This window comes from Acomys russatus, chromosome 9, assembly GCF_903995435.1.
Source record: "Acomys russatus chromosome 9, mAcoRus1.1, whole genome shotgun sequence".
NCBI lineage: Eukaryota > Metazoa > Chordata > Mammalia > Rodentia > Muridae > Acomys > Acomys russatus.
Window position 1 is genome coordinate 45,326,798 of NC_067145.1, and position 14,598 is coordinate 45,341,395.

At 41.4% G+C, this 14,598-nt stretch overlaps 1 protein-coding gene across 1 annotated transcript in view; it reads left to right on the forward strand.

The window, feature by feature from the left end:
* The window catches only part of Dnajc1 (DnaJ heat shock protein family (Hsp40) member C1), a 185,267-nt gene that overhangs the window by 67,665 nt on the left and 103,004 nt on the right, over positions 1-14,598 (forward strand). The gene's annotated exons all lie outside the window — the stretch shown is intronic.

Here is a 14,598-nt window from a genome sequence, read left to right on the forward strand (position 1 = left end):
ATCTGGTTGTTTGCATTTTCCTGCAATTTTTCCAGTTCCACTTTATGTGCTTCTTTTATGTCTCTCACCTGTTTGGCTGCGTCTTCCTCTATTTGATTACGAATTTTATTTGTTTCCTCCATTACCATCCTCATTACTAAGGATTTGAGGTCATTTTCTTGTATTTCCGTCGTATTTGAGTTCTCTGCGTTGTTTTCTTTGGGATAGGTGGAAACTGGAGACGCCATGTTGTTTTGGGTTTTTTTGCATATGCTTTTTCGCTGTCCTTTAGACATCTTGCCGTCTTTGTTTTTGTTGGGTAGCTTCCAGAGTTGGATGGAGTCTGATGATAGATTCACTCGTTTTCTCACGATTTCCCTAGGCTGGAAGCTCTAATGCTTCACTGGTGTGGATGTTAGGAGGTTAGCCCTGTTGTTTTGGGCTCTCACATCCAGTGATTCTCAGCTCCCCTGTGCTGTGGGTCCTGCAATCATTCTGGGTCTCTGAATGAGCGTTGGGTCAGGCCAAAGTATCCACAGCCTTCTGTGTCCCCTGCCAAGTCCAGCCAGAACCACTGGGCCTGAACCACGGGCCGAACTCTGCTAGATTCTCAGGGCCTGAACCGTCTGCCGAGCTCAGCTAGGGATTCTGGGCCCCAAATGCACACAGGGTCCAGCCAGAATTTTTGGGCTGGGACTGCACTCCAAGCTCAGCTAGGGGCTTTTGGCCCAAAGTGCGTGCTGTGGTCAGTTATTGACTCAGGGCCTGAACTGTCCGCCAAGCTCAGCCAGGAATTCTGGATTCAAACTGCACACTGTGTCCAACCAGAGTCTTAGAGCCGGTGGAACTGAGCACTCCGTCCAGCCTGCGTCACAGCAAGAGAACTGCAGCTGAGCCGATCTAGGGCCTCCGGTGGAGCTGAGCGCTCCGCCCAGCCTGCGTCACAGCAGGAGAACTGCGGCTGCGCTGAGCCAGCGCCACTGGTGGAGCCAAGCGCTCCACCCAGCCTGCATCACAGCAGGAGAACTGAGGCTGTGCCGAGCCTGCGCCTCTGCTAGAACTGAGCGCTCCAACCAGCCTGTGTCACAGCAGGAGAACTGCGGCTGCGCTGAGCCAGCGCCGCTGGTGGAACCATGCACTCCACCCAGCCTGTGTCACAGCAGGAAAACTGCGGCTGTGCCGAGCCTGCGCCTCCGGTGGAACCGAGCACTCCGTCCAGCCTGCGTCACAGCAGGAAAACTGTGGCTGCGCTGAGCCAGCGCCGCTGGTGGAACCAAGCGCTCCGCCCAGACTGTGTCACCGCAGGGGAGCTGCTGCTTAGCTGTGGTGGTGCCTAGGGTGAAACTGAGTGCTCTGCCCAGTCTGCGCCACAGCAGGGGATCTGTGGCTGCTCTGAGTCAGTGCCCTGGGCAGAATTGCTTGCTGAGCTGAGCGAGAACCCGGGACTCTGGGGCCAAACTGTCCGCCGAGTCCAGACTGGGTCCCAAGGCACCACGCGACCTAAATCCTGCCCAGAGTCCCCTCTCCTGCAGCAACTCCCACCAGCCACCACACAATCGCCTCCACAGGAAGGCTATGAGCTGCAAACCTCAGCCACCGCCGCTGCTGACGCTGGTGCCGCTGTTGCTGCTGCCGCTGCCTCTGCCGCTGCTGCTCCGATCCGAGAAAATCCGCGCTCCTCCCGTGTGCAGGGGCACGCAGGTCCTCTGCACCCTGGTCCCTCCGAACCGTGGAGCACTCCCGCTGCTGTGGTGTGGGGACCCCAGTGTTCCTGGCTCAGAAATCTGTGCAATTTTCTGAATTGTTCACTGGAGCCTCCAAACACGGTCCATACTGCTCGCCGCCATCTTGGATCTCACAAGAATAGTTTTTAATAGAACTTTACACTTGATAATTTCTACTGTATGTGCCTTATTCTAATAGTTTTTACTTCAGAATATTGACTATAGTTCACTACTTATTTGGAGAATAGTCTATTAAATCTTTTTCATAGAGTTTGAAATACTGACTACTTACCATTGCTCGTTGCAGTAGTCTTTTTATTACCATATTCTTTTCTCCCACAGCAACCAACATCACTTAGGTCTTCAGTCACCAACACCTGCATTGTCATCTTGTTTCTTAGATCACATCAGACTTCTAGTTTAAATTCTCATTTGCCCAATTATCATTAAAACATTTAATTATTTTTCTCATAATTCTCTGCTTTACTTGTGGCCATAATTTCCCAACCCAATTAGGCTTTATACTCACTCTTTAAAATAAATAAATCAGAATTTAAAATTCAATGATTTTTATCTGACTCCCCATATGGCCTTTGCAAAAGTGGAGTTACAAATTCCTACAAATTTGACTAAATTCCTTTCTCCTTAAAATTTTATTTTATAATCTTTGTAAGTTATAGTTAGTTGTACAGACACACACATACGGGGGGCAGGAGGGGAACACCCTACTACCTCTGTTACCATCATTTATCTTGCCTGCCTCTTTTGGTGAAATTGTACCTCCCATCAAGCCCTCTCCTACTTTCATGTCTTGTTTTGTAAGTTTGATCCATTAGGTTTAATTATTGCTGCTGTATAAACAATGGTGGGAGGTTGTGTACCGGAGTGTGGGCAACTTTTCAGTGGCTACACCACTGAAGAAAATGACACCCTTCTTCAAGCAACCATTAACTTCCTGGAGCCCTGCAGAGAAGTGTGGGGCCAGATGATCCCCTTTTCCATCTGAAGGGCCTGGTGTTGAAGGGCCCAATGTTGTGTGGATGTTGTGCAGGTAACCACGGCTATAGTGAGTTTGTATGTGTAAATGGCCATGTTGTGTTCAGGAGACATCTTTTTGAGATAGGCTCATGACTATATCAAAACTACATTTTGTAATGGAAGTTTTGGTTTCTTTGTAACCTCAGTTGTATTATGTAAATATGTTTTAATCTCAAGTGTGGAAATGTTAGTTTGAGCTTTAGCTTGTCCACACCTATTAATTGTCTCATGAGGGGAATGTCTTTTGCTAGGTGGTAATAGCCTTCCTCATGCAGCATGGAGAGGGGTGTGGTCTAGGCACAGAGGTTATAACTAAGAGCATACAGTGAGGAGGTGGATGATGTTAGCCTGTGACGTGTAACAGTTTGAAGAGACCAGAGATGGACAGTGTGTCAGTTTGGAGCAGACAGACGTAGAAGTATGCTTTGGGGCACAGCAGCTTGGAGGAGACTGCTGGCTGCATTTGCTGTTGATGGAGATGGGTATAGCCCAAAAGAACCAAATTGAACCTAAACAGCCAGGAGAAGTAAAGGGGACCCTCTCCCCACTAATCTTCTTTCTTCTACATAGGGTTGGGTGGTTGGAAGGGAGGGTGAAGACTAAACACCCCAAATAAAGTAAGAGTTTAAAAGAAAGAGCACTATAACATTTAATCCAAATTCAGAAGTCCCCATTAGTCTTTCATAGTCTCAACATAGTTTAAACATCCAAAGTCTTTTCTGAGACTCAAGGACAGTCTCTTAATTGCAACCCCCAGTAAAATAAAAAAAGCAAGTTTATACTGATACAGAATATACATTTCCATTCCAAAAGGGAAGAATGGGGCATAATGAGGAAATAATGGACCAAAGCAAGATTAAAACTCTGCAAAGCAAACTTCAAATTCTGTAACTTTTTGTATTATGTCAAAGGGCTTAAATTGCTCTGCCCTTCCAGCTTTGTTGACTGTAACACAATTCTGTCTCATGGGCCCATTCTCCTCTTTGTGCACAGCTCTCTCTGGAAGACATTCCTTAGCCCCGCTATTTCCAATATTCTAAGGCTTACCTGTGTTCCAGGCTTCATTTTTATAGCTTCACACAATGGTCTCTCAGGGCCTCCATGCAAGGAACTCCTCTGCTATCTGCCCAGCCTCAGCAATTCTTCTTAATTACAGAGGAAGATCCCACACCCCCTCTACTCATGTATCCTTCATGACTCGAAAGCTAGAATCACATGACCAACACTGCCAAGGCCTGCTAGGAGGGAGCCTGGCCTCTTTGAATTACATTTGTGTGAGCTTTAATTTGTTCTCGACTTTTAGGGAACAGAGTATTCCTCAGGCCATTTCTTTTCACAAGTTGCTGTATTACCTGGTTGAAATCTTGCCCTGAGGGCACCGTTCCCTTTCCTCCATTTCCGATCAGGCTTTTCCTTTCTTCTTTCAGCACAAGCCTTGGCTCCAGCATTAACATTCCTGGAATGCTTTTTCTCCTCAGATTGTACATATTCTTTTTTCTTTTTGCCCTACTTGTCTTTTTCATGGACGGGGTGGCAGTTTGGAGCAGACAGTGCAGAAGAGTGACTGCTTATGTTTTGGTCCGAGTGTCTGTCACAGCAATAGAAAAGAAATGAAGACAGGGAGCTTCCAAGAACTTTCCAGTAGGATCTTAGAAATGAAAGAATTATCTACCATCTTCTAAAGATTTACAGTTTGTATCAGGAATAGTTTAGAAATTCACCCTGAAAATCCTTGAAGAGAACATAAAAACTGTTACAGAATATTTTAAATCTATATGGAGATAACCCTTTTTCTGATTTAATTTTTACCATATGAGATTATTTGTTAAAATTTGAGAATAATAGGAGAAAAGAAATATTCTATATGATATAAACAGTGTCAGTCAGGACATGGGTTCCTTCCTCCTGAGGTGCTTTGATGCTGCAGTACCAGTGCTCTATACATAATGGCCACTAAGCACATGGAAGCCATGCTTCTGCTTCGTTGGCTTTTGGCTTTGTAGGCATGGGCACCTGTCTGGTTTTGTTGGTGTGACATGTTTTCAAAGAAACATTTGCAGTGATTGTAGTCATCTTTGTCAGTTTCCTGACTGTGAAACAGAAGCACACTAGCAGGAGTGGATGCTGTTTAACAGCATTGGTGAAGAGGTGAAGGGATGCAGAAGTAGACAGTGAGGACAAGGCTCTAGGGTCACATTCAGAATCAGAGACTTCAAGAACAAGACAGTTCAGAATCACAACAGAAAATGAGCCCTATAAAGGGAATTAGCGACTAGTCAGTCTGTCTCTGAAGGGGATTTAGTGCCTAAAATTGTATGAGATATGACAGACTTAATGTTCTATGTCATATCTACACCCTCTCTGGGCCACGCTTTCAGCTTTTGGCTTTGTTCTGGGAAGGTACATAAATAGAGGGAAGGCAGGTAAAGGAAGTAAGACCACTTTCCAATTAGGAAACTTGGGCTTAAGTTACTAGTAGCATAGTTCTTTTTTTTAAATTAATTTTATTAATTTATTCATATTACATCTCAATTGTTATCCTATCCCTTGTATCCTCCCATTCCTCCCTCCCTCCCATTTTCCCCTTACTCCCCTCCCCTATGACTGTGACTGAGGGGGGCCTCCTCCCCCTGTATATGCTCATAGGGTATCAAGTCTCTTCTTGGTAGCCTGCTATCCTTCCTCTGAGTACCACCAGGCCTCCCCATCCAGGAGACGTGGTCAAATATGTGGAGAGAGAGGAACACTCCTTCATTGCTGGTGGGAATGCAAACTGGTACAATCACTTTGAAAATCTATCTGGTGCTATATCAGAAAACTGGGAATACGGCTTCCTCAAGACCCAGCTATTCCACTCCTTGGAATATTTCCAGAAGATGCTCCAGCACACAACAAGGACATTTGCTCAACCATGTTCATAGAAGCCTTATTCATAATAGTAGCATAGTTCTATCCTATATATTTGTCTTAAGCATGCTTGGTACAGAACTAGCCTTTCTGGCTTTCTGTCTCATTAATTTCAGCATTTGTGTTTATACTCCTTTACTATCTTTTGGGTCTTTTGTTCATTTGTTTTGCTTTCTGTGTTTACTCCTTAGTTTAGGTAATTGGTTCATTCATTTTTATTTTGTTAAAATAACATTCAAAGGTACTTGTGTGTTCTAAGAACTTTACCTCTCTTTAACTTTTTCTTATAAGTTTTAATGCAAAATATTTCCCTTTATTAATTTTGAGGCAATCTGTAATTTAAACTTTTATTTTTGCTCTTAAAAAACCTTTTTATTTGTAAATTGCTATGGTATTGTATTTAAAAAATATTTTAGTTACTGTGTGAGTTACTTTTCTTATTTCTGTGAGCAAATACTCAAGAAGAAACAGCTTAAAGGAAAAGCTGCTTTTGGCTTACTGTTTAAGGAGATACAGTCCATCACGGTAGGGATACCAGGGTTGTGAGGTCACATTGTGTCTGCATTCAGAAGGCCAAGAGCTGAAATAGGCTAAGTTGTAAAAACTTAAGGCCCAGCCACAGTGATGACTTCTTCAGCAAGACTCCACTTCTTTTTTCTTTCTTTAAAGTTTATTTATTATTATGTATACAGTGTTCTGCCTGTATGTACACCTGCATGCCAGAAGAAGGCAACAGATCTCATTATAGATGGTTGTGAGGCACCATGTGTTTGCTGGGAATTGAACTCAGGACCTTTGGAAGAAAGGCTAGTACTCTTAACCTCTGAGCCATCTCTCCAGCCCTACACTCCGCTTCTTAAAGATTCTACAACCTTCCAAAACAGAACAACCAGTTAGGAACCCAAGTGTTCAAACACATGAGGCTGTGGGAGACATTTCACATTCACACCACAGCTGTTGCTAATAATTAATATATCCTTGAGATAAAAACTGTAAAAATATACTGATATTCTAGTCAGCTGAAAGCAAATTTCTTCTAGTGGTCCTTATGGATAGAAAAAAAAAGGCATTTACTAGATCAATAACTGCATACCATGTACAAGGAGGTGAATTAATCTGCTCAATTAAGGACACTGCATATAGCTTCTGAAGTAGAAGTCACTACTTAATTTCAAGTTATTGATAGCCAATTGTCATCTTCCATGACCTATTTCCCTTCAGCACTTGGCAGACAGGAGAGTTAAAGAGAGATATCTGGGAACCACTGCTCCTGTATCTTTCAAGTCCTGTAATGCTAGCGCTAATTTTTGTAAGTCTTCCTGTGATTTGATGGTATCTTAGGTTCACTGTTCTCCCTAGTTCAGGGAACTCCAGTGGTTTCCATTTGGCCTTTCCAGCCATGATAGCCTTCACTTCACCAGTCAGGGAGCCCGTGTGGAAATTCTGCCAACTTCTAAGTATATCTGTCCAAACTATAGATTCTGAAAGTGGAGAAATAACAATAGGTTGAATTCAGGCACCTACTGTGAGTCAGACTTCAGCCAAAGCTCCATTAATCAACTCGCCTCCTTAAGCCCATACTTTAACCAGAGAGCTGCAATGCTTCTTAGGGTCTCTGAGAATTAGTATCAATTCAGCTTCAGTATCCATTAGATCTTGGAAAGTTGGATTGTTTCCTTTACCCCAATGTACAGCTGCCTTGGTAAAAGGCCGTAGGTCCCTATGGGAAAGGATGGAAGAAAGACTAACAGTAAAACTCTTAGGTATTTCATCAAAGTCTTTCTTTGGGGACCTTTCCGTGTCTTCATTCAAGTGGTTCTGGGTTTGCAAACTGCAATTTCTCAAGTCTAGAAATTGATTCACCAGCTGAGATTCCCTCTTGCCACAACTCTGCTTATCCAGATCAAACAAAAAAATGCAGTCAGCTTCTTACCTACATCACCTCTGGAAACACCATGACTGATTAGCTAGAACCAACGATCCATGTAAGTCATACTAGAATAAAAACGCTTTGCTTTTGCTGCTCACTATGGGTCAGTCCATTGTGGACATTGCTTTGCCTATGATACCCATTATCATAACGATGATCACTTTGCCTTTGGTGATTCAGTGCTGGCTCAGACTTAACGTAGGTCTTCCCACCTTGAATGATTCAATCAAGAAAAACTCCGTATATGTATACCCAAGAGCTTGGAGTTTGGCTATACATCTGCACAACACATTACTTATATGGTGGTGGTAATGCTAGTGTAAATAAACCTCTCACTATGCCAGTTATGTTAAAGTATAGCAATACAGTACGTGTAGTACATAAATCTTGATATAAGCTACCATGTTACTGGGCTGAATACTTACTTCTCATTGTTATTTTTAGGAATTATTCACCTTATTAAGAAAAAAAACCCAACCAAACATAAAACAGTGCAGAACATGCTGTTAATTAAGCCAGCAGCTGTCTCCTAGGTTTCATGTTTACTACGTTGCTTGATTGAATCATTTTCTATTATACTTGATGTAATCTTTTGTTGTTTTGTTCACTATGAACATAAGAGCTATAGGTTTTGGTTAATGAATAAATAAGATTGTACTAAATGTATGATTGAATATTAATTATTAATATTCATCAACATAGTTTTACAAAGTAGAAGGTTAAGAGCTTGCCTTCCCTTTCTTCCAATTTTCACTTTTAGATTTTTTGTTTGTTTGCTTCTAATTCAGAGGATCAGCTACAGGACTTTGTGTGTGTGTGTGTGTGTGTGTGTGTGTGTGTGTGTGTGTGTGTGTGTACAAACACACATGTGCTCATACAGTGCTTTGGAAGCCAGAAGAAAGCAATGGATCAAAGGAGCTGGAGGTTCAGAGATGTGGGTGCTTGGAATCAAACTCAGGTCCCTGTAAGAGCATCAAGTGCTTTTAACTGCTAAGCCACCTCTCTAGTCCCTCTTTATTCCTCCAAAAATGCATTTCTAATAACAAACTTTTTTGTAAACAGTGTTTTTATTGCATTATAAGTTTTGTCATGATTTGTTCTTTTGTGTCAAAATATTTCCTAACTTGACTAGTAATTTCTTTTATCTTAGAAAAAATAACTATTTAATCTTATCTTTGCTTAATACTCAGTAGCCTTAAGTTAGAAAAATAATTATAGCTGTATGTGGTGATGCATAACTGTAATCTCAGCGGGGGGGGGGGGGATGTTAAAGAACAGCCAGCTTGCAACATAGCAAATTCAAGACCAGCCTGTCTCAAAAAAACAAACAACAACAACAACAACAACAAAACAAAACAAAAGGCTGAGGTTGTAACCCAGTCGGTAGATGCTTGCCTTGACTGCATGGAGACCTGGGTTTGAGCTCTACCACTGCATACAGTTTTATTCCTCTAATCCCAGCAGCACCCATGTATCAACTTTAGCAATTTATCAAATCCAGTGCCATCTTAGGCTTCAAACCAAACCAAATCAAATAACCCCCAACACACACACACACACACACACACACACACACACACACACACACGGTGGGAGTGGAGGAAGACAGACAGACTAAAGGAGAAAAAAATAATCATAATCAGCACTTTTTAAGACAAGCTTTCTCTGTGTATCCCTGACTATCCTAGAACTCCCTCTGTAGGCCAGGCTGCCATACTCCGAGAGATTCACCTGCCTCTGCCAGCATACCCAGTCTATAATCAACTTTCAGTGAATCAAAATGTTCCTTGAGTCATCAATACAAAAGTCCCCACCAGTAATAAAATCTTGGTATTTTATGGAATTTCTTGTATCAGTCTTGAGCATTCTAAACATAATGGAAATATGTTTCCCTAAAAAGCTTTTTTGTTGTTGTATTCTAGAGTACAATTTTCTGATCTGTTTATTCTGAAACTCAATTTTTAAAAATTTTATTTTAATCCATCTTGCCTATTAGCTACTTTATCTGTTTTACATGCATAGCTGTATGGGGCATGCTTGTGTCTTACTTGTTCTCAGTTCTTCGCTTAGTGCTTTCTTTTGTAATGGCTTTCAACTCAGATGCTCTGCCTCTGCTTCCTAAGTGCTAAGAGTAAAGGTGTGCTCCACCACACCTGCCATTGATTTTTTTTATACTTTGTTGAGATTTCTGTGTTGGGTTTCTGTGTTTTATCTCACTTAGTTTCTTTAGTCTTAAATATATAGATCCATGTATTTCAAAAGGTTTTAATTTTCACTTTTTTCTTCAAATATTTTTTGGAGTTCGTCCTTTTTTCTTCCTTTCTCCTTCCTGAACTCAGTACATACATGTTGGTACTCTACACAATGCCCTAAATGTCTCTGGGATATAATTTTTCTTTCATCCTTCTTTCTTATCTCCAGGTCAGATAATCTCAACTGACTTATCATGATCATTGAGTCTAACTTCTGCGGTTGCAGATCCATTGAGCTTAACCTAGTGAATTTCCATTTCATTTACTGTATTTTTAAAGTCCAGAAGTAGTTCTGCTTAGAACTTTTTAAAGTTTTCCATCTTTTTGCTGATATTCTGATTTGGAGAGTGTTCTCATATTTTTCTTTAGTTGTTTATGTATGCTCTTTGACCACATTAAGAGTTAAAGCCTTTTTCTAATGGTCCAATGTTTATACTGTCATACAGCAGCTATTAATTTTTTTTCACTCTGTGTATCAACAAATTTTCCTTTTTCTTTGCATGCTTTGTCAGTTTTTTAATGTAATGTATACTTCTAGACATTTTAAATATATAACATGGCAATTATAATTTCCCACCTTCCCAGAGTTTGTGCTATTTGTCTAATGACTGTTCTAAACTAAGTTTATAAAATGTCCATTCTTGGATGTGTGTCACCATTGGACTCTGCTTAGATTAGTACTTAGCTAATGGTTTGGCAGGGATCTCTAAGGTACATGGAAGAGGAGAGAAAGAAAAGGTAACAGAGAAGTGAGCTGCAGACAAATGAGACTGCCCCAGTCTTGGCCTATGTCTTAATCACTATTCTGGTGCTGTGAAGAGACACTATGAGCAAGGCAACTCTTATAACAGGAAGCATTAAATTGGGGCTGCTTACAGTTTCAGTGTTAGTCCATTATCATCATGGCAGGAAGCTTGTGGAACAGTAAATGAGAGATTTACATTCTGGTCCATAGACAACGGGAGGGGGGTGGGGGTGGGGGGGAGAGAGAGAGAGAGAGAGAGAGAGAGAGAGAGAGAGAGAGAGAGAGAGAGAGAGAGGAGAGAGAGAGGAGAGAGAGAGAGAGAGAGAGAGAGAGAGAGAGAGAGAGAGAGAGAGAGAGAGAGAGAGAGACCGCCTTGGGAGTGACAGACAGACAAGACACTGGGCTATTGAAATCCCAAAGCTGAAACCCCCAGCAACAAACCTCTTCCAACAATGACATACCTACTCCAACAAGGCCACACCTCATAACCTTTTGAAACAACTCAATTGGGGACTCAACATGTAAATATATGAGCCTGTGGGGGCCATTATAATTCAAACCACCACAGCCAACGAACTGAACTCTTAGAGCATGCTTTCAGTGCTGATCTGGGTACTGACAACTCTTTCTTAGACTGTGCTTTCTGCTTACACAGAGCTTGAAGATAGACCAATTGTGAGAAGGTCAGTGCCTTCTCTGGTCTTTCTGAGCATATGCTTCTCTCTAGACATGTACATGGTCTTCTAGTTTCCAAGGATTATGAGGGAGCATTTCAAAGACACTTAGTAAAAGGACTGTGGCAGAGGAGTGTAGGCATACTTCTAAAATCTATTTTATTTTGGCTTCTTATATCTATTTGTCCCTTCTCCACCCCAGTCCCTTCTAACACCCCAACACCAAGTAGTAGAGAAAGAAGGTTAGTGGGGAGAAGGGGCAGAGTTTTCTCTGGCTACTTCCTGCTGTTAGGGTCATTGAGTTCTTTGGGGCAATACCAATTTCAGTCATCAGGACATTCAGCCTCAACAACAAACACAGGAACAGCCTTCTCTTCCTCTTCCAAATGTTTTTTCTAACAGCCCTCCTTCCCTCACCTACGCCAATCTCCATCCCCCTTCCCCCAACCCTCTGGCTCTCATGTTTATACCCTCTCAGCATCTGCATCAGGATGTTTTCCACCTGGCAAAGATCATATACCCTCTCACAAGTTTGTTAACGGCTGTGGACAAACTGGAGCAGCCCCTATATCTCACAAAACAAAAACATGTTTATGTAACATAACAGTTTTTAAAGAAACAAAAGTTTCTACAACAGAGGACTTAGCTTAGACCCATACAGGGTCTTGATTGTTGCTTCAGTCTTTGTGAGCACTATGAGCCCTGTTTAGTTGATCCTATGGGTGGTATTCTTGCAGTGTCTTTGAACCCTCTGGCTCCTACAATCCTTCTTTCCCCTCTTCTCGGGGATTCCTCTGGCCCTACCTAATGTTTGGCTGTGGGCCTCTGCATCTGTTCCCATTAGTTGTTGCATGATGCCTGTCATGGTTTGAATAGACATGGTCCCCACACACTCATGTGTTTCAATCCTTGGCACATATGGAGTGGTACTATTAGGAAGTGTGGCCTTGTTGGAGGAAGTGTATCATTGTGGAGGTGGGTTTTACTGTCTCCTATACATTAGGCCTAGTCTGTCTTCTGCTGCCTGCAGATCAAGTTGTAGAACTCTCAGCTCCTTTTCCAGTGTCATGTCTGCCTCCATGCCACCGTGTTTCCTGCCATGATGATAATGGACTAAACCTCTGAACTACCAGCCAGCCTCTTAAATGTTTTCCTGTATAAGAGTTGCTGCAGTCATTGTATCTCTTCATAGCAATAGAACCCTAAGATAACAAGATAACACCTCTCTGATGATAATTATGCTGGGCACCATCTATGAGTGTTGTAGAATGCTATTAGGAATTATTTCATTGACTTTTTCATTTTTTTCTTTTTCCTTCCTTCCTTCTTATTTTCTTTTTTTTTTTTTCCCCCAGTTGTATTTTGGGATGTCCAGCCTCTGGTTCCTGGCCATAAGTATTTTACACATGCATTTAGTCACACACATTGCAGCACCCTTGTGGACATCAGGAAATTTTAAGGGAGTTGGTTCTCTCCTTCTATCTTGTGGCATCTGGGATCAGCTCGGGTTGATTAGATTTGGTTGTAAGGGCCTTTAGCCTCCGCACTCATCATTGGTCTCCTTTAGACGTTCTTGACAAGTGTTATGTATACACTTTCAGAGTTGTAAACTTGATTTTTTTTTTAATGGAAAGTCTTTTAAATGGCAGAGTAGACAGAGGGGTCAAAACAATTACAGTTCTTTGAGAACAGGGTCAGCTGTGCTTTTTCCTATACTGGAACTCACACCATGAATGGAGATTTGAGCCTTCAGAACTCTTACTGAGAATTAGTCTCATGCCATTTTAAGTGCTTGCCTGATTGCCATAGCTTTGATTTGTTTCCAGAGTTCAGATGAAGTTGATTCTGACAGTTTTGTCAGTATATTCACTGTTTCTGTGATGGGGAAGCCTTAGAGTTTTCTTTCCTGCCTTTTCACTGATGTTTCATTACAGTATTCCATTTTGCCGAGCATATATTACATTAAAAAGTGTTGAGTGACATTATGTCTCTTCATTACAGAGTATTCAAGTGATAAGAAATTTCATATTTTTCCTGCTAGTGAACTACATCACATTTAGAAGGAATAGAGTCATGGCAAATTAATGTAGTGCATTTCTTGACATCAACAATGGTCAGCTCACCTATCATGATGCCAAGTTTTTTCCCCTATAAGCCAAAGAGATTTTAAATGGTCTGTTCTGCTAAATTTAATAGAAGAATGTTCTGAATTCAAGTCTCTAGTAGAAATATGATATAGAGTGCTTTAGAGAAGCCAGCACACAGCAGATGCTTTACTTTTAAAACTTATAGTGTCATAGCTTGGTTCTGGTTTGATATGTATCTGCATCCCCAGCTATTCAGGAGACCAAGGCATGGTGATCAATTGAGTCCAGAAGGTTGAAGATAGCCTGGACAACATAGCGAGACCTCACTTCAAACACCAGCAACCTAAGGAGGAAGAGGCAGAACTTTGTAGGACAGACCTTACTGTTTGGTGGCTAATATGCTCCCAGTATTTATCAAATTAATAAGATTGTGATGGTTACTTTCACTGTCTCCCCAAAGCTTCCTCTTTTTATTAATTTAAGCTTAAATCTTAAGACAGCCAACATAGCTTTGATCCCGAATTGATATGTTTTGGGGGGTTGAGTTCTGTCTTCATTTTTGTGTAAACAGTATAACTTGAATGTGTTAGTTTTTCCCTGCCTTACTTAGTTGTAAAATGGGCCCAGTAAGTAACTGTACTTACACAAGAGGTTTGCATGTGACTAAAATTAATATTGAATAAATACCTTACATTAAGTGTGTGTGTGTGTGTGTGTGTGTGTGTGTGTGTGTGTGTGTTACTTCAAGATACAACTTGTCCAGGGGATGTCTTTTTAGATAGGAAAAGCCATATTCACTTACAGTAGACCTTATTGGTGAAATACCCATGCTGGATGGGTTCCTAAGAGGAGACTTTTTTGTGTTAGTAGCCTGAGAGGCCAACTCCTTAGGAGAGGATAGTCTGGTTTTGTAGCCAAGTAAAAAACAAGAACACAAGGATGGTGAACTGTACCCTCAAGTGTAATTATTTGGGAGACCAGCAGGACAGGCCAGCAAGGCTGGGAGATAACGTTAATGTGATAGGAAAGCAGTTGTTGAAGATAAGTAAAACTCTTGGAGGTATTGAAAACAGAACAATTTGGCCATATTTATATTTGGAATGCATAATGTGGCAGAAAATTGGAGGAGACAAGACCAGAAGCAAGGAAATGCCTTGAGTAACCAGTAATCATTTTTATTTTTAAGTCATAGATATTATATAATGTACGTGATTTTATAATGGAAAAATATAAACTTGTATTTTATTTAAAAATCTGCTTTT